Source organism: Sphaeramia orbicularis, chromosome 8 (assembly GCF_902148855.1).
Source record: "Sphaeramia orbicularis chromosome 8, fSphaOr1.1, whole genome shotgun sequence".
Lineage (NCBI taxonomy): Eukaryota > Metazoa > Chordata > Actinopteri > Kurtiformes > Apogonidae > Sphaeramia > Sphaeramia orbicularis.
Window position 1 is genome coordinate 2,349,451 of NC_043964.1, and position 24,540 is coordinate 2,373,990.

At 36.5% G+C, this 24,540-nt stretch overlaps 1 protein-coding gene and 1 long non-coding RNA gene across 2 annotated transcripts in view; both read left to right on the forward strand.

Moving 5' to 3' along the window:
• Positions 1 to 24,540, forward strand: part of cacng2a (calcium channel, voltage-dependent, gamma subunit 2a) — a 162,581-nt gene that overhangs the window by 31,316 nt on the left and 106,725 nt on the right. The window lies entirely within an intron of this gene.
• LOC115423657 (uncharacterized) lies at positions 617 to 21,873 on the forward strand. Its single transcript, XR_003935991.1, has 3 exons — positions 617 to 634; positions 2,020 to 2,021; positions 21,737 to 21,873. It is a non-coding gene; the product is annotated as an uncharacterized LOC115423657 (long non-coding RNA).

Below are 24,540 nucleotides of genomic sequence, written 5' to 3' on the forward strand. Positions count from 1 at the left end.
AGGAGAGAGGAGAGGAGGAGAGGAGAGGGGAGAGGAGAGGAGAGGAGAGAAGGAGAGAGGAGAGGAGAGAGGAGGAGAGGAGAGGAGGAGAGGAGAGGAGAGAAGGAGAGAGGAGAGGAGAGGAGAGAGGAGAGGAGAGGAGGACAGGACAGAAAAGAAGAGGAGAGAAGAGGAGAGGAGAGAGGAGGAGAGAGGAGGAGAGAGGAGGAGAGGAGGAGAGGAGAGGAGAGAAGGAGAGAGGAGAGGAGAGAGGAGAGGAGGAGAGGAGAGGGGAGAGGAGAGGAGAGGAGAGGAGAGAAGGAGAGAGGAGAGAAGAGGAGAGGAGAGAGGAGAGAGGAGAGGAGAGGAGGAGAGAGGAGAGGAGAGAGGAGAGGAGAGGAGAGGAGAGGAGAGGAGGAGAGAGGAGAGGAGAGGAGAGAGGAGAGGAGAGGAGAGAGGAGAGGAGAGGAGGAGAGAGGAGAGGAGAGGAGAGGAAAGAAGGAGGGAGGAGAGGAGAGGAGAGGAGGAGAGAGGAGAGGAGAGGAGAGGAAAGAAGGAGGGAGGAGAGGAGAGGAGAGGAGAGAAGGGAATAGAATAGAATATATATAATAGAATAGAACAGAGTAGAATAGAATAGAATAGAATAGACTTTATTGTTGTTGTATATTCCATAAAATTAGGAGTGCTACAATATGAACAAAAACCCTATACGTCAGAAAATATGAATAGAGCAAATATGAAATTACAAAAAACTAAACAAAGAAAATCTAATTTAAAATTTAACAAAAAGGACAATAAGTATAGAACTAAAAGAAGAATGAAATAAAAATAGAATAAAAAATATGAATAGACACAATATTTACAATATTAGTAGTATAGATATTAATGAATATTACCAGTATTAACAGTGTGCATGTCTATGGAAGTCTATAAAAATAGTGCATTTATGTTTGAATAACCTCCTCAGACTCAGGACATGTCAGCGAAATAGCAGCTTTTGTTGGTTTTTATTAAATCAGTGCCTATATTGGAAACATGATGATGCAACAGTTTTTTCAGATGCAGTTTTTAAAATTTTTATTGATTGATGTATTTATTTCGAACATGAATGTCAAACAGAAGAAAATAAATAAACAAAACCCTTAAACATAAGACATATAACACATTCAAAAAGGAGTGAGAAGAAGTACAGCTTATAAACTCCACCCCTTCTCCTTATATAATTAATAACAATAATAACCCTCCTCGTCTAATCAGATCTATACACTATGCCATAATATGACTGATACTTACTAGTAAATAATTAGGTTTCTGGCTTTATATTATTATGAACAATATAATATGATTTACATAAACACATAATACAATAACATATATATGTCAATACATACTCATACACAGATCGATACACACATATACACCTACATATATGCACACACACATACACACCTTTATGGAATGTCCTTTGTGGTGGACACTTTTCTTTTCGTTTTTTTTTTTGTATAAAGTTGTGAAACTCTTGTCTACAAATGTGGACAGAAAACCCATAGCTGAGTCTGAGGAGGATAAATACTGAATAAATATTGCATTGTTGTTGCAAGGACAGGGAATTCTGCACCAACTGCAGAGGATTATTGGATGACTTATTGGACATAATTCACATTATGATGGACCAGAAAGAGCTTTAGCTAAACATTACAATATATGCAAATATCTGTTTATAACAACAAATATTTAAGATGGGACATGCATGAAAGAAGAGCAGCTTCTCACTTACTGCATAATAATTGTCCGCTCTGACCCCAAACCACCCCCCACCCCACCCCCCCCCGTCACAGCCAGCAGTGTATGTGTGTGTATGTGCACGTGTATGTGCACATGCATGTGTGTTTGTGGCTCCAGCCTTGCTTTACATGTGTTATTTTTAGCTGCAGTTGGGTGGGGTCTATCTTTATCCTACATGAGCAGAGAACAAATCAATACAAAGCATACCCAGGGCTAGTCTTTGTGTAAGCGTACTGTGCGCAGCATCGGTCAGAGTGGTCACCTGATCATATAAACATGGGCTGCCGTCTACGAGCTACTGACCGACACTCAAATATCACCTTAAGTACAGATGTAGGGCACCAGTGCTGGAGTATTCCAACTTCTTCTGACTACATTTTGGTGGAAATATTGCAATTTTTTCTGCAATACTTTTAACTAGGGCTGTGCAATGGGGGTATATATACATTTACGTGTGTATGTATATCTATATCTATATCTATATCTATCTATCTATCTATCTATATATATATATATATATATATATATATATACATATACATATATGTATATTCAAAATAGAAGAACTTGTGTTGTTTCATACGATGCTGCATCGTTTACATCACTCCATTACAGATCACATATTTTTCATCCAAACGACAAAAAATGTGTGGATGCAGGCAGGAAATTTGCATGAAGACAACATGTGAAGGATAGTGAATGTGACAATAAAATGAGAATTGGGGGGGGGGGGGGGGGTGTTGAACAGAAGATGAACCAAGACAAAATGTGGATAGAAATGTTTTTTTTACAGGCTTAAAATGAAAATGTATAAGGGTCAAATCACAGTAATGTCCTGTCAGACAGTGAACTTTGATTGATTGCCTTTCCAACATTTATTTCAATATAAAGTAGCTCCTTGTTTTGGATAACTCTTTATGGTCCAACTAAAGCAAACATGAATTTAAAAGTAAAAATGTGGGTCATTTAGCAACACTAATCTGTCAAATTGTCTCTAAAATATCCTGGCAGAGAGATTTTTGAATAACATGGTTTGACCCATAAAAATGATCAGAATAAACAGAAAAATAACCAAAATATATTGGATTTGTTTAGCATATAATTAAAAATATAATTAGGAGTAGGCCTCTCTATTCTAAATCAACAAGTTATTAATTTGATTTCCTGAAAATGTGGCATATCAGGAGGTTTATTGTTATCTGGGTATGAAATGAGTGCAATCAGGAGATGAGATGTGGTATTATTCAGACGTATATGTTTTGTAAAATCATTTTTAATTTTCCTGTGGCGTCAGTATCTTATGTTTACTGTCATCTACTGTTTATCAAACAAATATTATCCTCTTGAAAATGCAAAGTTTCCATGTTAAAGTGGCTTGAATAACCACTCGATTTTCAGTGAGATTGCACCCTGATTACATAGAATTGATCCTCTTACAATGAAAGTGTAATTACAGGCAAAGCCAATCTCTGACTCCATCGCAGCAGAGCTCCTCTCCGTTCCACTTCGCCGGCCGTATCCTTAAGCTGTGGAAACATCCCAAAGAGACCCTGTAGTAAATGATAATTAACTGCAGATACAATCCATTCATTTTAAGGAGGTGCGATTCACTAGTTTTTTTTCTGCAATAGCACAGAGAAAGTACGGCAATCTGCCTTTTGATTAATTGGTGGTGTCCGTGGCGCAGTTCATTTGCAATCTATTACAGCGTATTTGCTTTGTGTCAGAACGCAGCCCAAACACACTGCATCATCTTAGAGTTTGGGGAAGGGAAGAGGCCGAGCCAGAGTGTGTTTGGTGGCTTTACCCCAGCTCCGACAATAAGACTGAGGCCAGTACTGAGAAGAAGAAGAAGAAGAAGAAGAAGAAGAGCAGTCATGAGTGGATGGAGGGCTGTAAGGATGATGACATTAACACAACTTCACTGTGTTCTTGTGTTTGTCAGGTTTAAAGGCTCAGTTGTGTATTTGCTGACTTCAGTTGCACTTCTGGTGCAGTTTATTAGGGGTCCTGCTTCCAGTGTAGATTTAAATTTTTTTTAATTTTTTTTAGTTTTTATTAATATCTGGTAGGATAAGTTGTAAATGGGTATTATCATATTAGTGTATATAGGAGAAAGGATGTGTGATATTGTTATTCTACTATTATTATTATTATTATTATTATTATTATTATTATTGTTATTACCTCCTCCAAGGAGGTTCTGTTTTAGTCGGCGTTGGTTTGTCTGTCTGTCTGTGTGCAAGATAACTCAAAAAGTTATGGACAGATTTGGGTGAAAATTACAGGAAATGTTGATACTGGCACAAGGAATGAATGATTAAATGTTGGTGGTGATCGGGGTGGGGGTGGGGTGGGGGGACCACTGATCTGCCTTGGCGGAGGTCTGCGCTCTCTGAGTGCTTCTAGTTATCATTATTATTATTATTATTATTATTATTATTATTATTATTATTATTATTATTATTATTAGTAGCAGTAGCAGTATTAGTAGTAGTATTATTAGTATTATTATTATATTGATATTCATACAAAATAATAATTGCTATACAGTGATCATAAAGAATAGAAATTGGGTGTAGGAGTACATAAGTTTTTACTTCTTCCTACTCTTTTGAGCATGTATCATTTCATTTCATTTATTTATTTATTTATTTATTTACTATTACCATTATTAATTTATGTATTTATTTATTTTGGTGTTTGTTTGCTTTTCAGTCATTTATGTACCAGTACTTATATTTTGTTCATTGATTTTTCTTTTGATTTCGCTGTCGACATGTTCGAAATTAAGATTTCATTCATTCACTCATTCTTTCATTCATTCATTCATTCATTCATTCAGTCTTTCATTCATTCATAATGCCAAAGGAACACTTCCAGAGTGATTATTTCCACTGAGCTGTTAATGGGGATGAGTGTAGACGTTGGCTAAAATGTAACATGAATCTAGAAATCTAAATTTTTCAAGCAAGTAAAACATTTTAACTTGTATTCTGATGTTGCGTTAAAAAAGTAGATGTTAAATACTGACAATTTATTAGAGTCCTTCAGGGTTTATATTTCCATACCAGAAAAATAAATCCCTTGGAGCTTCTCTCAGGAAAAAAATGAGCTTTTTCACAGTTTTAAATGTAATATCTTCCTTATACTTACACAATACTCCTACTTATATTCTACTACTACATTCTCCCACTTCATATTGACGTTAATATGCTAAACGACATCCATAACTTTCAACTAAATAATTGCTATGAATTTACACTTATCACTGCAACGGCATCACCACTCTAAAAAACTGGCTTTTAAAATGGATAGCCTGGAAGAATCAGAACCTGTTGTTAAAATATTTCAATACAATATTCAAATATTTTAAGCATCACATCATGTTTCATTTTCAGTGTGTGATAAAACACTAGCACCATTACTGAAGTTCTGGTTTCACACATTTGGTTCGATGAAATACTTGCCATTGCATCCAGCATCAGTTTGACATTTGATGATTCATTTATTTGCAGGGTCACTTAACACCAACATTTTCAGGATTTATATTCTAAGAATATTTTAATGCAGTATTAATAAGTGGGAGAAAATGTCCTCGCCAGTTGGATGAACTGATGGTTTAAAACAGGAGTGTTAAACATAAGGCTTATGGGCCAAAACTGGTCCGCCAAACGGTCCAATGCGGCCCATGGGATGAATTTACAAAATGGAAAAATTACACTGAAAGTATTAATAGTCAAGGGTGTTCAAAGGCCACGTACAAGTCAATCTAATAAAGTAAAATAATAGCATAATACCATATAAATAATGACAACTCCAATTTTTCTCTTTCTTAGTTTAATGTGGAAAAAGTAAAATTACATTATGAAAATATTTACATTAACATATTATCCTTTCACAATAAAATGTGAATAATCTGAACAAATATGAACATGAAATGTCTTAATATGTGCAATTTTAACAATATAATGCCTGTTAAAAAAATGTTTTCTTTATCTATTGTGATCTGTAATCTGTGTTAATAAGATGAGATATAATATTGTTGAAACTGAACTGATTTAAAAAAAAAAGATATTTCAGGTTCAGAAAACTTTGTTTTTTCCTATACGGGCAATTCATTAGCAGCTTTACCACAGACATCAGCCCACATCCAAAGTGCAATGTGACAAACATAAATAAATCAGTGCACAAATACAGGACAACTGAACGCAACTATGAATAAATGCATTTAAATAACCAACAATTAATAATCAATAAATACCAATGCAGACTAAAAGACCCTATTGGTTCCGCTAATGTTAGAAAAAAAGAAGAAAAAAAAAATCATACAAAATGACTAAAGTGGCTTCTGTCAGAGTTTAAAAGTGTGATAGCTGAAGGAATAAAAGATTTTGAATATCTGTTGGTTCTCCTCTGTGGAGCATTTTCATAGGTTTTCACAGGTTGCTCACATTTTCATACGACAATAAAAAGAAAAATTTGGATTATTATTTATAGGTTATTATTTTATTGGTCCGGCCCACTTGAAACCACATTGGGCTGTCTGTGGCCCCTGAACTAAATGAGTTTGACACCCCTGGTTTAAAATTTAATGCAGTTGTAAATCTAGGGATGGAACCATATGAAAATTTCATATCATGGTTATTGTGACCAAAATTATCACGGTTATCATTATTATCATGGTATTGTTGAAATTGTGCTCAAAATGTTCAAAAAGTACTAATACACACACTGAAAGAATTTAACCAAGTTGTATTTTGAAAAAAACAAAACAAAACAAAACAAAAATAATAAAATAACAGTCCCAATGTCCCTTCTGTGTCAGAAACATTCCAATATTAACCCTTAGTGGTCTGAGTCTATTCTGTCTGTTTTTCAGTCCTTCTGATTTGGCCTTTATATACTATAGAAACAAATGTTTACTATACCCATGTTTGGATCTGTTTTTTCAGCACAACTTCATCTATATCATCTGTCTATTATTTTTTCACTTTAATCTACTATAAAAACACAAAAGGACAAAAAACACAAAAAAATATATAAAATCTGATTTGAAAAATGTATATAATTTATTGCATAAATAACACAAAGATTTTTAACGAACCTTTTCACAGACTTTAAAAGCGAATATTGGTTCCAAATATTAGGTATGTAAAATTAAAATTGTAATAAATTCAAACTATACTCAAATATTTGACATAAAAGCAGATCTTTATGTAGGGTTTTTTTCCTCTAAAAGTGCGGTAATCAAACACAGTTATCATGAGAATTAGAATTTAAACGGTAATACTAACCGTCTGTGATTTTACCGCGGTTTATCGTTACATCCCTATGTAAATCATATTGGATATGTTGTCAGGATGTCTAGGGCTGTGTATCGGCAAGAATCTGGCAATACGATACATATCACAAAACTAGGATCACGATATGATATATCACAATATATCATGATACTGTTAAAAAGGCAATTTTTTTGTTTGTTTCTTTTTTTTAATGATTATTTCCTTGATGAATTGAATTACAGCAGAAATCTGCACAAACACTAAACACATTTGTATTTGATCCCAACAGGATCTAATGTTCTAGCACAAAATGTTCAAACTGTGTTCAAACTGAAATTCTGTTTTTCAGACATTCCAGTTTCAGATCCTGTTCAAATGTTCAGATTCTATTAGTTCAGAACTAACATCAGAACAGGATTTGAGTTCAATCCCAACAAAGGAACGAACATTATTGAATAAAAGTAAATAAGTAGTAAGTAAATAATAATAAATAAAATATAAACAAAAAAGAAAACCAAAAAAGAACCTCCACAATATCTGCATTTGAATAAATATCTATAAATATTGATACAGTACTTTTTTTATATCGACACAGTATTGTGAAATGAAATATCGCGATATATTGCCGATCAGATATTTTCTTACAGCCCTAATGACGTCTTCCTGCGCTCTCTTGGCGTTAACGCTGCCTGTGCTGTTCACAGAGCTGAGGGAGCTCACAAAGAAACAATAAACCGGAGCTGAAGACGGGCGACAGAGATGTTCCCACCTCTGCAAAGCCCTCTTAGCACCTGGTGGGAGAGCTCCTGACAGCTCGGAGGCCACTGCCGAGGCCCAAACTGCTCCAGACCCGCAGTCTGAGGCGTGGGCGACGCAGGCCGAGGGCTGAAGGGGCGTGGATGTGGGCTGTGGGTCAGCGCTCATGGCAGGGTGGAGGACAGGGGAGATAACAGAGGAAGGCAGGGTGGGTGTGAGGGTGACAGATGGAGCTCTGAGCAGAGGGCACGTACCGAGGGCAAGGAGGGGGAAGCAGAGAGCGGGATGTTCTCCTGCAGTCGAGCTGAAGGTACGAAGGTGATGCGGTCCAGATGGTTCACAACACTGAAGGAAGGTGTGAGGAGGGCTTTTATTTATATATCAGATGACTGTGGTAGTTGACATTCAGTGGGATTTATTTGTATCTGTGCAACAATGCAAAGAAACCAGACAGTGCTGTAATTTCAGACACACTGTTGATCTAACGGGATTGATTTTTCCCTTCTTTTCTTTTTTTTTTTTCTCTCAGTTTAGGAGTCTGCTGTGCAAGGCAGAGAAGATGATGACCAGCTCTAGCTTACCCCTAGTATTTCTTTTATAATGGAATGAAATATATGTATTTATTTTTAATGCATTATGTCATCCTCATCACTATTATTATTATTATTATTATTATTATTATTATTATTATTATTATTATTATTATTATTATTATATCAATATAGTGTTAAATGTCAGACTTTTTGTACCTATAAGTAGCCCCCATTTGAGCTAGGGATGCACCAATACCACTTTTTTCCAGACCTAGTACCAGCACAAGTTCTTACATTTGAGTACTTGCTGATACCGAGTACCGATCCTAGTCCTTAATAATCCCATTCCAGTTGTTAGTTCCTTTTGTAAATGTGCTTTATTGTCGTTGTCATTAGTCTGACTGGAACAAAGTGCTGCTACTGACATTTAATGTGTTGGAATGAGTGTTTGTCAGTTAATCCACCAGGGGGCGCCGCTCTGAATTAACCATACTGGACAAATACCACGAAGAAGAGGAAAGTTTAATGAAGAAGAAGAAGAAAGTCAGTAATAACAAACCTGTAGACGACAGAGGAACACTACTGTGATACTAATGCTGCAGCGTTTTCTCTGTAAGGTTTAAAAGTTTAGCTTCAGCAGGAAGAGAAAAGACAAATGAGTGACAGGTTTGGTTTTCACTTCCACTGGCGGCGGTCCGCACCGCTCCGTACTCCCGCTGGTATTCTCTGTCTGGGTACTCATCCTCCATTACCTGGAAAACAGATGAATGTACGCAGAGGACGGACAGAAGGCTGCGTCTGTATCTGTCTGTGTCTGAATGGTACTGTCAGTCAGCCTTACTCTGATCACCGACATTAGCTCCACCAAGGAGGGTCTGCTTTTGTCAGCGTTGGTTGGTTTGTCTGTTTGTGTGCAGGATAACTCAAAAATGTATGGATGGATTTGGATGAAAATTTCAGGAAATGTTGATACTGGCACAAGGAACAAATGATTAAATTTTGGTGGTGATCGGGGGTGGGGGGGCCCATGGGGAGGGCCCACTGATCTGCCTTGGTGGAGGTCTGCGCTCTCCGAGTTCTTCTAGTTTCTTTGGTTCAGTCTCCACACTCTTCACACTCACACACATTATTCCTCCTCCTCGTACCTGCTGCACTGAACTGGGAATGTCACACGGACAGAAGTGGTATCGGTGCATTTGTATCGGATTACTTTTATGAGTACACACACTGAGTATCGGAGCCGATACCCAAAACTGGTATCGGAATCGGTGCATCCCTAATTTGAGTCAGTGGTGTCAAACCTTCTCATGATCATAACTATGTTTTATGTCGACTAAGTCCATTTTCCAAACACATGCACTGAAGCTGAACTGCCCTTAGGTGTGGATGTGAGCGTGATTGGTCGTTCGTTTCTGTATGTCCAGGCCGTTATTGAAAATGAGAACCAGTTCTCAACTAACTTATCTGGTTAAAAAACAAACACATTTCCTGCCAACACCTATGTCATTTGGATGAAAATTATTACACCTAAATAACCAATGGAACATACATGTAAGATGAAACTATCAACACTATTTTAACTGCATTTATATTTAACCCATAAAGACCCAAACAGCCACTGGCCACACAAACTGTTTAATACCTGCTCATCCACTAATCCCATCAATACATGAAAATAATTAGTGTAAAATACAGTTTGTCATCTTTTCATGGTCATCAGATATGACCCATTTGGATGATAAGATGCTCAGTAGTTACCATGGAAACACTGTCATCTTCTACGACAGTGATTCACCAATAAAACTCATAGAGTTGGATCAATGACAGTGGATGGAGACACTTATTTTCACATTCAGTTAGCAATATCTTTGCTGAAAAAGTTACTTTTTCTTAATTTTCCTCTGTTTTTTTATAACTAACTTTGAATTTACTCTGAGTTTTCATGAGCATCTGCGTCACGGCTGTCAAACTCATGTTAGTTCAGTTCCACATTCAGCTAAATTTGATCTGCAGTGGGCCGAACCAGCAAAATTATATTATAATAATATGTAAGTAATGTCAACTCCAAACGTTTCTCCATATTTTAGAGTGAAAAAAGTAAAATGACATTATGAAGATGTTTGCATCTACAAACTATCCTCTCAAACCATATGAGTAACATGAACAAACTGAAAAAAAAGTGTAATTTTAACAATATTCTGCTTGAGTTTATCATTTACACATGTACTTACAGATCACAGTGGATCTACAAATACACACAACATTTATTAACAGGTGGAATATTATTAAAATTGCACTTACTTCTCTTTAGACATTTCAGGTTGTTCATATTTTTTCAGGTTGTTCAGATATTTCTGTAATATTATACTTTGTTTTAGTGTAAATACATGAAAACGTTTACATTTACATAGAGAAAAATTAGGAGTTGTGAGTATTTATATGTTATTATGACCTGCCTGAGATTGAATTGGTCTGAATGTGGAACCTGAACTGAAAGGATTGTTCATATCTTAGTGTAATTTTTGCATTTCACAAATTCATCCCCAGGGCCGGACTGGACCCTTTGGCGAGCCGCATGTTTGACACCTGTGATCTACATGATGAGTGAATTAGATATAGGAAAATATATGATTTATCCCAAAAAATGCAAAATACAGAGGATAATATCATTTAAAAAAAAACTGGTGATACATCAGTTAAGAAAGGGAGAAACAGAGAAAAATTCATTTGGGAACTGCCACAAAAATACTACTGGGTCTTTTTGGGTTAAAAGTCACTTTTTCTTCAGTTTTCTCTGTTTCGATCTAATAAGCTTTGAATTTACTCTGAGCTTTCATGAGCATCTACAAGATCTGTGAATTAGATATATTGGAAAATACATGATTTATGCCAAAAAATGCAAAATACAGAGGATAATATTGTAAAAAAAAAAAAATTAAGAAAGGTAGAAATAGAGAAAAATTCATTTGGGATCTCCCACAAAAATACTACTGGGTCTTTATGGGTTAAGGGTGACACTGTATAAACCGATTTTAACATAATGTTTGTTCATGTAAACCCATAAAATACCACAATTACAAAGTTAATAGACACTTAAATGCACGTGGATTCCAATTTTAACTCAATTTTTATGTATTTTTTATTTATTTTAAAGTTTCATGCTGTAAGATAAGTGTTGTCATGCACGTCACATTAGGAGAAAGACCGAAATCCAGTTATGATGAATAAACATGGGATAGTTTTTAATGATTTAACTTAAAATTTATGAGCAATCACACTGATGAGGATACCATTTTCTGAATCCTTTAGAACTGACTTAGTAATCAAGTACAATATATAGTCTTAAGAACATTTCCTGTGTTTAACAGACAACAAATGCAAATGATGACCTTTTAATCAGTCAGATGTTTTCAGAGCTATGGTACATGTCAGTCTGTCTGTCTGGAAGGACGTCAGAGCTGCCTATCAGTGTGACGCTGCTCAGATGGCCGTGTTTACTGCACTCCAAAGTGAGTATTTACTGCAGTCGACAGGGCTGGCAGACCCCACTGTCACAGCAAATGGTGCTGTTGGGAAAACAAACAGTTGTAATGAGACTGTATCTGTCAAATGCGGCTGCAGAAATATTAAAAAAAAACAAAAAAAACCTACAATGATAAGAAGAAAGAAGTTTGGAGGAGTACAAGATGGCTGAGAAGGTTATCCTGAAAGAAAAAAAAAAGAAAGCTGTACAAACAAAAAAAAAAAAGATACATAATCTACAGTTAGATTATAAAAAATGCAGGGTACTAATTTTGATCACTTACTTTGCAAAGAAATGCATATTTTTATTCTGGAAGAATGACTCCCCTCCATCTTTTAAGATTTTCCATGATCAGTTGTCTTCTTTTTTACGTTTAGAAAAACTGACTTTGGATCAGTATAATCATGGCCACCTCTTTAATGAATTTTGGTTGCCTTTACTTTTTGGTATGGAGAAAGTTTGAGTTTGTACGTCATGAACACTGCCCGATTATTGTTATTTATGTTACAGCATGCAGCACTACGTATGCTCATGCTTATGCTGTTACCCCTATTACTGTTATTGTGATGATGATGAGGGTGATGATTGTATATATATATATATATATATATATATATATATATATATATATATATATATATATATATATATATATATATATATAAAATCATCATTTATTTATTCATTTTTTTATTTCTTCTTATATTCAGACTTATATGTTGTTGGCTTGTGACTTATGAGTGTGTTTAGTAGGTTTATTCCTTTAGGGGTGGGAGGCGGGAAGAGTGCACAAAGGAGAAATGCAAAAAGTAAGACCTGGTATCACTTTGTATGTACTGTATCTGGATGATTTTCTTTTGTGAAATAAAGATATTAAAAAAAAAAAAAAATCCTACAATGATAAGAAGAAAGAAGTTTGGAGGAGTACAAGACAGCTGAGAAGGTTATCCTAAAAGTACAAAAAAAAAAAAAAAAATTTAAAAAAAAGAAAGAAAGCTGTGCAAAAAAAAGGGTTCAGTTGATGTGAATTGAACGTGACCTGAGTTGAATTGATTTGGATGCTGTTTGTTCTATCACTCACATGTCTACCTGCGGCAGGTTGACTGAGCGAGTTGGTTGCTTAACCTGAAGGATGGTGATTTTATTTAATTTTATTTATTTATTTATTTTTTTAATTTAATTTAATTTATTTTTTTTTTTTTTAATTTTTTAATTTTTTAAAAATGTTTTTTTTTTTTACATTTTTTATTTATTTTATTTAAATTTTTTAAAAAATCATTTATTTTATTTTATTTTATTTTTTTCAACTTGTCTTATCCAGCATCCTAACAGCAGAATGGTAGTCTGGCTGCCTTTTGGTGCTGAATAAGGAAAATCCTACAATGATAAAAAGAAAGAAGTTTGGAGGAGTACAAGGCAGCTGAGAAGGTTATCCTAAAAGTAAAAAAAAAACAGTGGTTCATTTGATGTGAATTGAATGTGACCTGAGTTGAATTGATTTGGATGCTGTTTGTTCTATCACTCACATGTCTACCTGCTGCAGGTTGATTGAAAGAGTTGGTTGCTTAACCTGAAGGATGGTGATTTAATAGGCTTCCTACAGGAAATGATGTAAACCTGGTGTCTGGGAAAGGCTGACACTCGATTATTCATGTCCGTGGAGGTGCGTTCTGTGACTCTAACTCTTAGACAAAGCATCTAACGAACTGCTGACGACGCCACAGATTTTTGCCGGGATAAAAAGACAATACGAGGCTAATCTGCAGATCAGAGCGAATCAGGGAATTTGTCAAAATGAAGTCGAAAGCGTTATCATCGGTACATCCTGATGTAGGCGAGGATAAGGTGTTGCTAAGTCCACTGAGGAGGATGATGTAATTTCCAGTCGAGCATGCTGCGTTTCTCCTCCCCCTCTCTTTCTCTTGTTCTGTGTGTGTGTGTGTGTGTGTGTGTGTGTGTGTGTGTGTGTGTGTGTCCTCACCTTCATGCCTCTGTATTTCTCAGAGCGGTAAGGAACTGGATGAATTTTTAATGAGGAGCAGCGTGGCTTCCCTTTGCTCTCTCAGATCGCTTTCCAGGACAGGGAGTCTCTCATGATCATAGCAGCATGCACACGAGCCGCTCAGTGTGAGAAAAACACACACATGCACACACACACACACACACACACACACGTACAAACACACCAGCTGGAAATGAGTGCAGATGTCATGCAGACGTGATCTGAACATGGATGTTTGTGGCTGTGGGTGAGTCCACCGCCGCTGTCCCTGTGAAATGTTCCCATGCAGCTCCTCCTCTGCTGCGTCTGTGATCATCCAGTATTGTGTGTCTTTAATGTGTCATGCTGTTACGTCACCACATTAATGGCCTACACCGAGCCTCTCTTTAGGATGACTGCATGAACAAGTTGTGAAAATGAATCTTTTATTTACCCACAATGCTCTTCTTCATACTGGCTCCAGGGCAGCTGGGCCACTGGCAGACAAAGAGTCTGTACACAACTGGAGTGTCCAGCACTGGGTCTGGAACAAGGTTCTAGTAGTTTGGGAGTTTTCATTCTAGTTTAGTTTTATTTAGTTTGGACTTTTTTTTCTCTAATTCAGTTCATTTTAATTTGTTTTAGAGCAGGTTTGATCGTTTATATTAGTTTTCGTTTTTTTTTTTTCTAAATGCCTAGTTGTAGTTTAGTTGTAGTTTAGTTGTAGTTTAGTTGTAGTTTAGTTGTAGTTTAGTTGTAGTTCAGTGGTCTCTTTTCTCTTCTTCTCTGTCATCGTATTCAAATAAATCCCAGACAGGACTCTGCTGCTTTCTCCCAACTTTAGTCTCCATGTTTCCAGGTAGAGTGGGGACCAGAAGACGACTGGAAACCACAAGTGAACACAAGTGACGGACCCTTAAATATCATATGGTGCTGCTAGCTAAAATTGCTTGAGCAAAATAAATCACTTTTGTATCAATCCAACGCTGACAAAGACAAAAACGAAGGGAATTTTATCTGTAATTTTTATCCATTTTAGTTAGTTTTGTAAACACACAATACAGTTTCAGTTCGTTATGTTTTTTTCTTTTCATTATACTTTTTATTTATTTCAGTTGACGAAAATGTTTTTTCAATTCTAGTTTTTGTCATTTCGTTAGTTTTCGTTAACGATAATAACCCTGGCCTGGAGGGTGAAATCAAATGAATACGACAGCCTGAGCTCTTCCAACCACATGTCTGTTTTAATCCCTGAACTCTGGTTTCCAGTCCCAATAGTTCAGTAGTTTCCAACCTTTTTTGGCTCATGACCCCATTTTAACATCACAAATTTGTGGCGACCCCAGACATTCAAAACCGAGAATTTTTTTTTTTTTGCTAAAATTAATTAGTTTTTTATTCATGTAATAGTTTGCTATACTATGTTGTAAATAAATGTTAATTTTAGACGATATTTAATGTCTATTATTGTGGACAGAGGCAGTAAATCCAGGTGTAGATTACTGCACAAAGGGAGAATTGCATTTTCCTTGGTCAGGATCTGTCCAGTCAGTCCAGCTGTGATTTACAAGGAGGACAATTAATACTGAACAAACAAGAACTGAAACTATGAATTATGAAAGAGCTGCAGCATCTGAAACTGACCACAGTGAACATGTGACACAAACAGAACCACAGTGCTGCAGTTTCACAACCACAGTTTGTCTGGTATGGATTGGGATTGTCTCTGTCAACTCACCATATATTTTTTATTAATACGTTTTTTTTTTTGTTTTTTTTAATATTTATCAATTACTAGAAATTTCAGGCGACCCCATTTGAATTTCAGGCGACCTCACGTGGGGTCCCGACCCCAAGGTTGAAAAACACTGCTTTAATGTGTCATGCTGTTACGCCACCACATTAATGGCCTACACCACAGGTGTCAAACATGCGGCCCGGGGGCCAAATCCAGCCCGCCAAAGGGTCCAATCCGGCCCGTGGGATGAATTTGTTAAATGCAAAAATTAAGATATTAACCGTTCTTTTAGTTCAGGTTACACATTCAGACCAATTCAATCTGAAATGGGCAGGACCAGTAAAATACTATCATAATGACATATAAATAATAATGACAACTCCAAATTGTTCTCTTTGTAAATGTGAATATTTTCATGTATTTACACGAAAACAAAGCATAATTTCACAAAAAATCTGAATAACTTGAACAAATATGAACAACCTGAAATGTCTTAAGAGAAGTAAGTGCAATTTTAACAAGATTCTGCCTGATACTAAATGTTTTGTGTGTTTGTAGATCTGCTGTGATCTGTAAGTTATAATGTACATGTGGAAATGATAAACTGAGGCAGAATAGTGTTAAAATTACACTGATTTTCTCAGTTTGTTCATGTTATTCACATTGTCTGAAAGGATAGTTTGTAGATGTAAACCTTCTCATAATATAATTTTACTTTTTTCACTCTTAAACATAGAGAAAAGTTTGGAGTTGACATTATTTATATATTATTATGTTATTATTTTGCAGGTTCGGCCCACTTTCGATCCAGTTTAACTAAATGTGGAACTGAACTAAAATGCGTCTGACAGCCCTGGCCTATGTTGCGCTCTCCGCCCGGACGTTGGAGGGAGATGGCTGCGCTGTATGTGGTGTTGAAATGACAACGATGCGTTTTCCTCACTCGTCCGTGCTTTATTCAACAGCCGCCATAACAACAACTCACCTCAACGGCGCACATGCGCACAACTGCTTCCTTCCAGATAGCATAAACCAATCAGGCACAGAACATCGAACAAACTGTGCATTACTTGTTTTTTTTAAAAAAAACCTTTTTTAAATACATTTGAGTTTTAAACAGAACATGTATGATTGTAATTACTACCGTTTTAAATGTAAAATTTAATTTATATGAACCCATATTTTCCCTTATTAATGAACCCTTTCATGCATAGTGGTCACTCCAGTGGACAGCTGTTCTCTTGTATATTCATGGATTTTGTTGCTCTTTTCGGTTTTTTTTTTTTTGTTTTGTTTTTTTTACACATATCTTTATTGAAGTTTTAAGACACTACATATCTTTTCTGACATGAACTGGTAACATTATGTAGATCTCTCCTGAGCATAAATCCCCAGAATCACGAGCCCTCCCCATGGTTTTCACACAGTTTATCAGTAAATGCATGTTTCTGTGTCAAAAATTAAGTGTGTGGTATCCAGCTGAGTGGACATTTTTGCAATTTCATGAAAAATAGAAAAATAGGTTCATAAGAATTTTTTTTTTCATTATTATTTTTTTTATGTATTTGTACATTTTTAAAAAAAAAAAATTATTATTTTTATTTATTTATTTTTCAGAAGAAAATTTTCAATCGCATTGTTATTTTCATGCCTAAAGAGGAATTAAAAAACACTCAGGAAAAAATTTTGATTAAGGTTCTCATAATTCGTGCATGAAGGGTTAAATAAAAATGTAATTATACTTACCCTGTACCAATTTATATAAAACTGTAACAGTATCTGAGAACAACCAGATGTCTTAATAACCCTTTAGTGACATCTCAAAGAAATAATGTGCTTTTTAAATTACAAAAAAATGAGGCATTTTAACCTGTCACACCTACACTGAGCCTCTCTTTAGGATGACTGCATGAGCAAGTTGTAAAAATGAATCTTTTATTTACCCACAATGCTCTTCTTCATACTGGCTCCAGGGCAGCTGGGCCACTGGCAGACAAAGAGTCCGTACACAACTGGAGTATCCAACACTGGGTCTGGAAGCTGAAATCAAATGAATACGACAGCCTGAGCTCTTCCAACCACATGTCTGTTTTAATCCCTGAACTCCGCTTTCCAGTCCCAACAGCTGGACTCGGGTAGGGACCGATGCTGAATACTGATCCGATACCCGTGTTTAATAAGCTGCGTTCCGTGCTGTGAGGAGACTGATTCTTTTACATACAAAGCATCAGCCATGTTTTACACATTGATTTGATGCATTTGTAAAAAAATAAACATGATTTCCATTATGTAATCACAAAAAGCAGCAGTTTAAGGGTCTGGAGCAGGGGTGTCACACTCATTTTAGTTCAGGGGCCAAATTCAGCCCAATTTGATCTGCAGTGAGCCGGACCAGTAAAATAATAACAGTGAAAAAAGTAAAATTACATTATGATCATGTTTACATCTACATCGTTTCCTTAGAATCTGAATAACATGAACAACTTTAAATGTCTTAAGGAAAGCAAGTGCAGTTTTAACAATATTGTGCCTCTGTTTAACAGTTTATCATTTACACATGTGTGTTACAACTTATATTACAATTGCACATACACAAAACATTTAACATCAGGCAGAATATTGGTAAAATTGCATTTATTTTTCCTAAGACATTTCCATTTGTTCATATTTGTTCAGGTTATTCACATTTTTTTGGAAAAGTATAATTTGGTAGTGTAAACATTGTCATGTAATTTGACTTTTTTTACACCAAAAAAACAGAGAAAATGTGGGGTTGTCATTATTTATAGGTTATAATGATAATATTTTACTGGTTCTGACCCACTAGAAATCTAATTAGACTGTATGTGTCTGTATGTGGAACCTGAATTAAAATGATTTTACCACCATTGATTGTTCATATCTTCAGTGTAATTTTTGCATTTCACAAATTCATCCCAAGGGCCGGACTGGACCCTTTGGTGGGCTGGATTTGGCCCCCGGGCCGCATGTTTGACACCTGTGGACTAGAGTGTGTTGAAATCAAAGTTGATATCTTAATTGTATCCTGTCTCACAAGTTAAGTATTGTTTTTATTATGTTTTAGTTGATGGTAAGTAGACTCAAATCAAAATTACAATTCATATATATATATATATATATATATATATATATATATATATATATATATATATATATATAGTATCATGTATCAGTATTGGCCTGATGACTGGCATCATGAAAGATTTTAAAGTAATTTGTAATTTCTTCGTATTTAAATGGAGAACAACAAAATAAACTGAAAATTAACAGAAATAACATCAACTCAGGTCTGAATTCTATGTTCAGGTTGTCACTTTTTGAATAGTTTGAAGGTTTGGAGGGTAGTTCCACAAGGCTGTTGTCCACAGGAAAAAAAAACACACAAAAGAAGAAAATCAAACGGAACAACGTCCTTATTTATAAAATGAGTGCAAAACTAACCAGCTCATATGCATATGCTGTTAAAAAAACCAAAAAACAACACTGAATTGGCCTTTAATCTACAAAATCTGTGTTCTTGTATGACTTGTTGATCCCAAGTCAGTTAAAACATATCATTTTATTTACACACAGTAACATAACCCACTCAGATTTTCTGTATAAAAACGGTATTTTTCATTTCAAGTAGGGATGCACCCATACCACTTTTTTCCAGACCGAGTATGAGTACTTACATTTGAGTACTTGCCGATACTGAGTACCGATACAAGTCCTTAGTAATCCCATTCCAGTTGTTAGTTCCTTTTGTAAATGTGCTTTATTGTCGTTGTCATTAGTCTGACTGGAACAAAGTGCTGCTACTGACATTTAATGTGTTGGAATGAGTGTTTGTCAGTTAATCCACCAGGGGGCGCCGCTCTGAATTAACCATACTGGACAAACACCATGAAGAAGAGGAAAGTTTAATGAGAAGAAGAAAGTCAGTAATAACAAACATGGAGATGACAGAGGAACACTACTGTGATACTAATGTTGCAGCGTTTTCTCTGTAAGGTTTAAAAGTTTAGCTTCAGCAGGAAGAGAAAAGACAAATGAGTGACAGGTTTGGTTTTCACTTCCACTGGCGGCGGTCCGCACCGCTCCGTACTCCTGCTGGTATTCTCTGTCTGGGTACTCATCCTCCATCACCTGGAAAACAGATGGAATGTACGCAGAGGACGGACAGAAGGCTGCGTCTGTATCTGTGTGTGTCTGAACGGTACTGTCAGTCAGCCTTACTGTGATCAGCATCATTTCTTTGGTTCCAGTCTCCACACTCTTCACACTCACACACATTATTCCTCCTCCTCGTACCTGCTGCACTGAACTGGGAATGGCACATGGACAGAAGTGGTATCGGTGCATTTGTATCGGATTACTTTTACGAGTACGAATACGAGTACACACACTGAGTATCGGAGCCGATACCCGATACTGGTATCGGTGCATCCCTAATTTCAAGTCCTCTGTTTAGGTTCACTACTTCTGGTTCAAATTTAGAAAACTCTAGAAACGTTGGTGCGTTCCGTAGCTTTTCCAGGTTGTCGTACAAACTGGATGAAACAACAGATAACTGCTCTGTTCATGTATAACGTCAAAACTTGCAAAGATTGAATATGCAAAAACTGTTGGCATCTTGGATCTGTTTTCTTGGTAACGCCCCTTTGATCTACCCGTCATGTTCCCTGTGAATTAATTTAATCTGCCGCTGAATGCGTGCCCTTCAGAGGTCATCTGACAAAATGGACATTTGCTGATCAATGTGCATATTTCATTTCTCTTATTAAGTATATGGAGTTGGACATGCTGTATGGATGTGTGTGTGTGACTCGCAAACTGCAAATGTAGGTCATTTTCTCCAAACGTCATCTGTCAAAAATGTGCTTGTAGTACGCAGGGAGACAGGCTCATCACTTGAAACCACACAGAGGCTTAATTAAAATGATTACCCAATAGAATTAAGTGCCGATCACATGGCCTGTCATCTCCTCTAACCTGACCTGACTTGGCTCCTTTTATTTTTTATTTTTTTTATTTTTGGTGGCTGCAGTGGGATTTAGCAGCAGAAAGAGAAAAGACACAGAGAAAGGATGTGAAGTGGAATCAAAAGAGGCGGTGAAGAATTGGTGGAGAGAAAACTGTGAGCAAGACGACATTTGTCTTATATCAGGCTGCAAGAAGAGGGTGGGGGCGTACAGTGGGGGGGCAGGGAGGTGTGGAAGTGGGGGTGGGCTGCAAGCACATGCATGTGTGCGCACACACACACACATTTACACATTTACATGCATGTGATGAAAGAAGGGAAGGGATGAATCCATGCCTCCATCCATCTAGCCATCTTGCCTGCCTTCCCTTAAACTCCCTCCTTCTCGCTCTCCTCCCAGCATGCCGTGCTGCTCGCCGCTGCAGCAGGGCAAGAGATGACATGTGGACACTCAGTGAATTGCCAATCGCCACCGAGCAAGAGGCGGGGAGAGAGGGAGAGAGAGAGAGAGAGAGAGAGAGAGAGAGAGAGAGAGAGAGAGAGAGAGAGAGAGACTGAGAGGAGGTGGTTTGACGCATCCAGACTGCAACCATTGGCTTTTTTTCCCCCTACATTAAAGATTAGAAAAAAAGAACTGCAGAGGAGCACTACACTGAATACTGGATGTAGCCCCCCCCCCCCCCCCCCCCCTCTTCCTCCTTCCCTCCAATCACCCCTGCTTCTCCTTTCTCCAGGTCTCTCCCCCTCACCCCTTTGCTTCTCTGACCCTCTCTCACGCTACCTCCCTCGTTTTCTCTCTCTCTGCTGCACATACTTTCAGCTCAGGAAGAGAAATCAATAGCCACAAATTAATCATTCTGCCTTGGGCAGTCCAAGGGAGCAGGTGGGGGTGGGGGCGGGGGTGAGTGGGGGCGCCAGAGAGCAAGGCATTTAGTGAGCAACAGAAAGGTATTAGGAATGATTTCTCGAGACATTAAGAATTTAGGGATTTTGGGACCACACATATGTTCTTCTGCTATAAGAGGAAAAGAGCTGAACTGGAGAGGGAGCGGAGAGGAAAGGAGCCGAGCGGGGGGGGGGTGTTGACACTGACCGCAGGAAATGCCCTCTGGATTTAACCTTTGAACAGCCACCAGGTCACTGCACCCCAAGAAATAAAATGAATAGAATAGAATAGAATAGACTTTATTTGCCATTTGCACAGACACATAACAGTATAGGCACACTGGAATTCTTGTGCGTTTCCCTGAGTCGGAAAAGGGAGCTTGAACATAAAGTAAAGGTATGACAAAAAACAGGCAGACACAAAACATAAACCATAGAAGAAAACAGTTATTGCACGTACAGCTCAGATGCACATTTGTAACAATAGAGTATTAAATAAAAAGGGGTAATAGTAATGATAATAAGAGTCCTGAGAGGTCAAAAAGTTTTTGCACATTTGAATTAAAAGTACTGTGACATATAGCAGGTTATTACACATTCAATTTAAAGTTAAATGTTGGAATTTGTTGGATTTAGTTAAAAATGTTATGTAACTTGTTCCACGAAATATGGTTATTTAAATGTAAAAAGATGTTGTTGTTAATCGCAAAAGTAACCTACTAATAAATCCAAAGTAATTGTGTCAGTAAATCTAAAATTAGGTGTTGCTTTAATGCTACAACTGAAGAATTACATTTTCTAATCAACAGTATTGGTTTGGATTTACACACATTTTGTTGTGAATTTAGTGATGGAAGTCCGATTCTTTTAAATAACTCGATTCTTTCAGTTCGTTCGTCTGTTGCGAATCAATTCCAATTCAATTCATTAATTTAAAAAACCATCCTGCATCAAGTTGGAATTGATTCACAAAAGAAGAATGAACTGAAAGAATCGAGTTAGTTAAAAGAATCGGACTTCCATCACTAAATTTACAACTAAATGCGAGTAAATCCAAACCAATACTGTTTATTAGAAAATGTAATTCTTCAGTTGTAGCATTAAAGCAACACCTAATTTTAGATTTACTGACACAATCACTTTGGATTTATTAGTCAGTTATTTTTGTGATTAACTGCAACGTCTTTTTACATTTAAATAACCATTTTTCATGGAACAAGTTGCATAACATTTTTAATTTATTTCAACAAAATCCAACATTTTATTTCTTAGAGTGTGTTCAAAGGTTAACTATAGGGTTATGACAAGGTCAAGGTCAAGGTCACTTTATTTATACCCGTAGGTAGATTTGTTTTGCAGTCTATGTGATTGCCTTGGCATTACAACAACACATACAGTGAACATGCAAGACAGGCACTTGATCACACTTACAGACAGGACAAAAAGTGTTCAGTGTTCCACCATTCATCGGTATAGCAGCATGGATAAGTAAAAGAATAAAAGAAATAAGATCAAATAAATAAAAACAAGGTGCAATAAAACACAATAAAAACCAGAAAAGATAAAAACAATCCGGGATAAAAACCAGGATAAGAACATAAAATTAAAAAATTTAAAACTTTGAAGTCACAATAATAATAAATAATAATAGAGCAAAGAAATGGAATAAATAACTAAATAAGTTAGTCAAGTGCAATGTCACTATTTCTTCTTTTCTTATGTTTGACCCGTGTTTGAAGGGATGCAGTTGAGGTTGCATTTCATTCACAAAGGATAAACAGATTGTAAAAAACATGTTCCCTATTAATGCAGTCTCTTATGGTTGAACTGTGGCTCTGTCGTTCTGCTTTTATAAACCCAATCCTAACAGTAAATTAAAAAAGGGTGGATGTTGAGCGTGAGCATTAAGGGTATAATAAATCTGTGATTGGACTCATTCTTTTTTGGTGGGGTGGCATGGGGTGAATAACTGCATTTTATGAAACTGACTAATGAAAACAAAAATAAATACCAACTTTGCTGCGGGCCAACACATATATATTAACTGAAAAATGCGACATCGGTCATGCAGGTGGAAAAAAATACAATAAGTGAGCACACGATCATTGGTTTAAAGGCTTATTCAGAGTTTGTCAAGTTGTTTGAAAGTGTGAGCGTCACCTCCAGTGGATGACGTTTGGAGACGCACACCAGCACTGACAAAGATAATTTACTGCTTTTGATAGAAGACACATAAAATTACACCCATACAAAAGGAAAAACACAATAACATCGTCAAAGTATGATATACACTAGCGTTGCGACGAACTGTGGACATGTAAAAGGTGTACCTCATACATACCAGAAAGCAGGTATGAAAATGAATGAATGATATACTATAAATGGACTGTAGAAAACCACCAGACCCCTTTGACAAAAAAAGTACAATTACAGAGTGGAAAAAGGAGTTTGTAGTGTGTTGCTAATGCCAATTTTTGTTCGGGGGGGGGGGTTGAATGTTACATTGTTTACAGGTGTAATTGCTTGGTCTGGGTTTGTTTGTCTGTTTGTGTGTTAGCAAGATAACACAAAATGTTATGGACGGATTTAGATGAAATTTTCAGGAAATGTTGATACTGGCACAAGGAAGAAATGATTATATTTTGATGGTGATGTTTGGTGGTAGTTGTAATAATCAGATGTGATGTGTTCACATGCACTTAACCTGTTTAACCCTGAGCATATTTTCGGGGGAAAAACGCCTAAACAGACAAACCCAAAGTAAATGAAGAATTCCTTCACAATAATAAGGTTCATATGGATGTTCTTGGTGTCTGTGGACATTTACAGAGCTCACAGAATCTATTCCCATTGTCTAAAATATTGTATCTATTACTCTGCCTGAGTAAACTGGAACAAACTAAAAGAGAAATTAGAATTTTTTATCCTCGCCTGTTTTTTTTTCGGCTGGATTGACGATGATATGTATAAATTAATTGTTCGTGTCAGAGATTTTTTAATAGTGTATATTTCACCTCACAAAGATTAAAAATCATGTTTGAACATTAAAGTTTGCACTAAACTACACTTTTGATGCACTTTTATTAACATT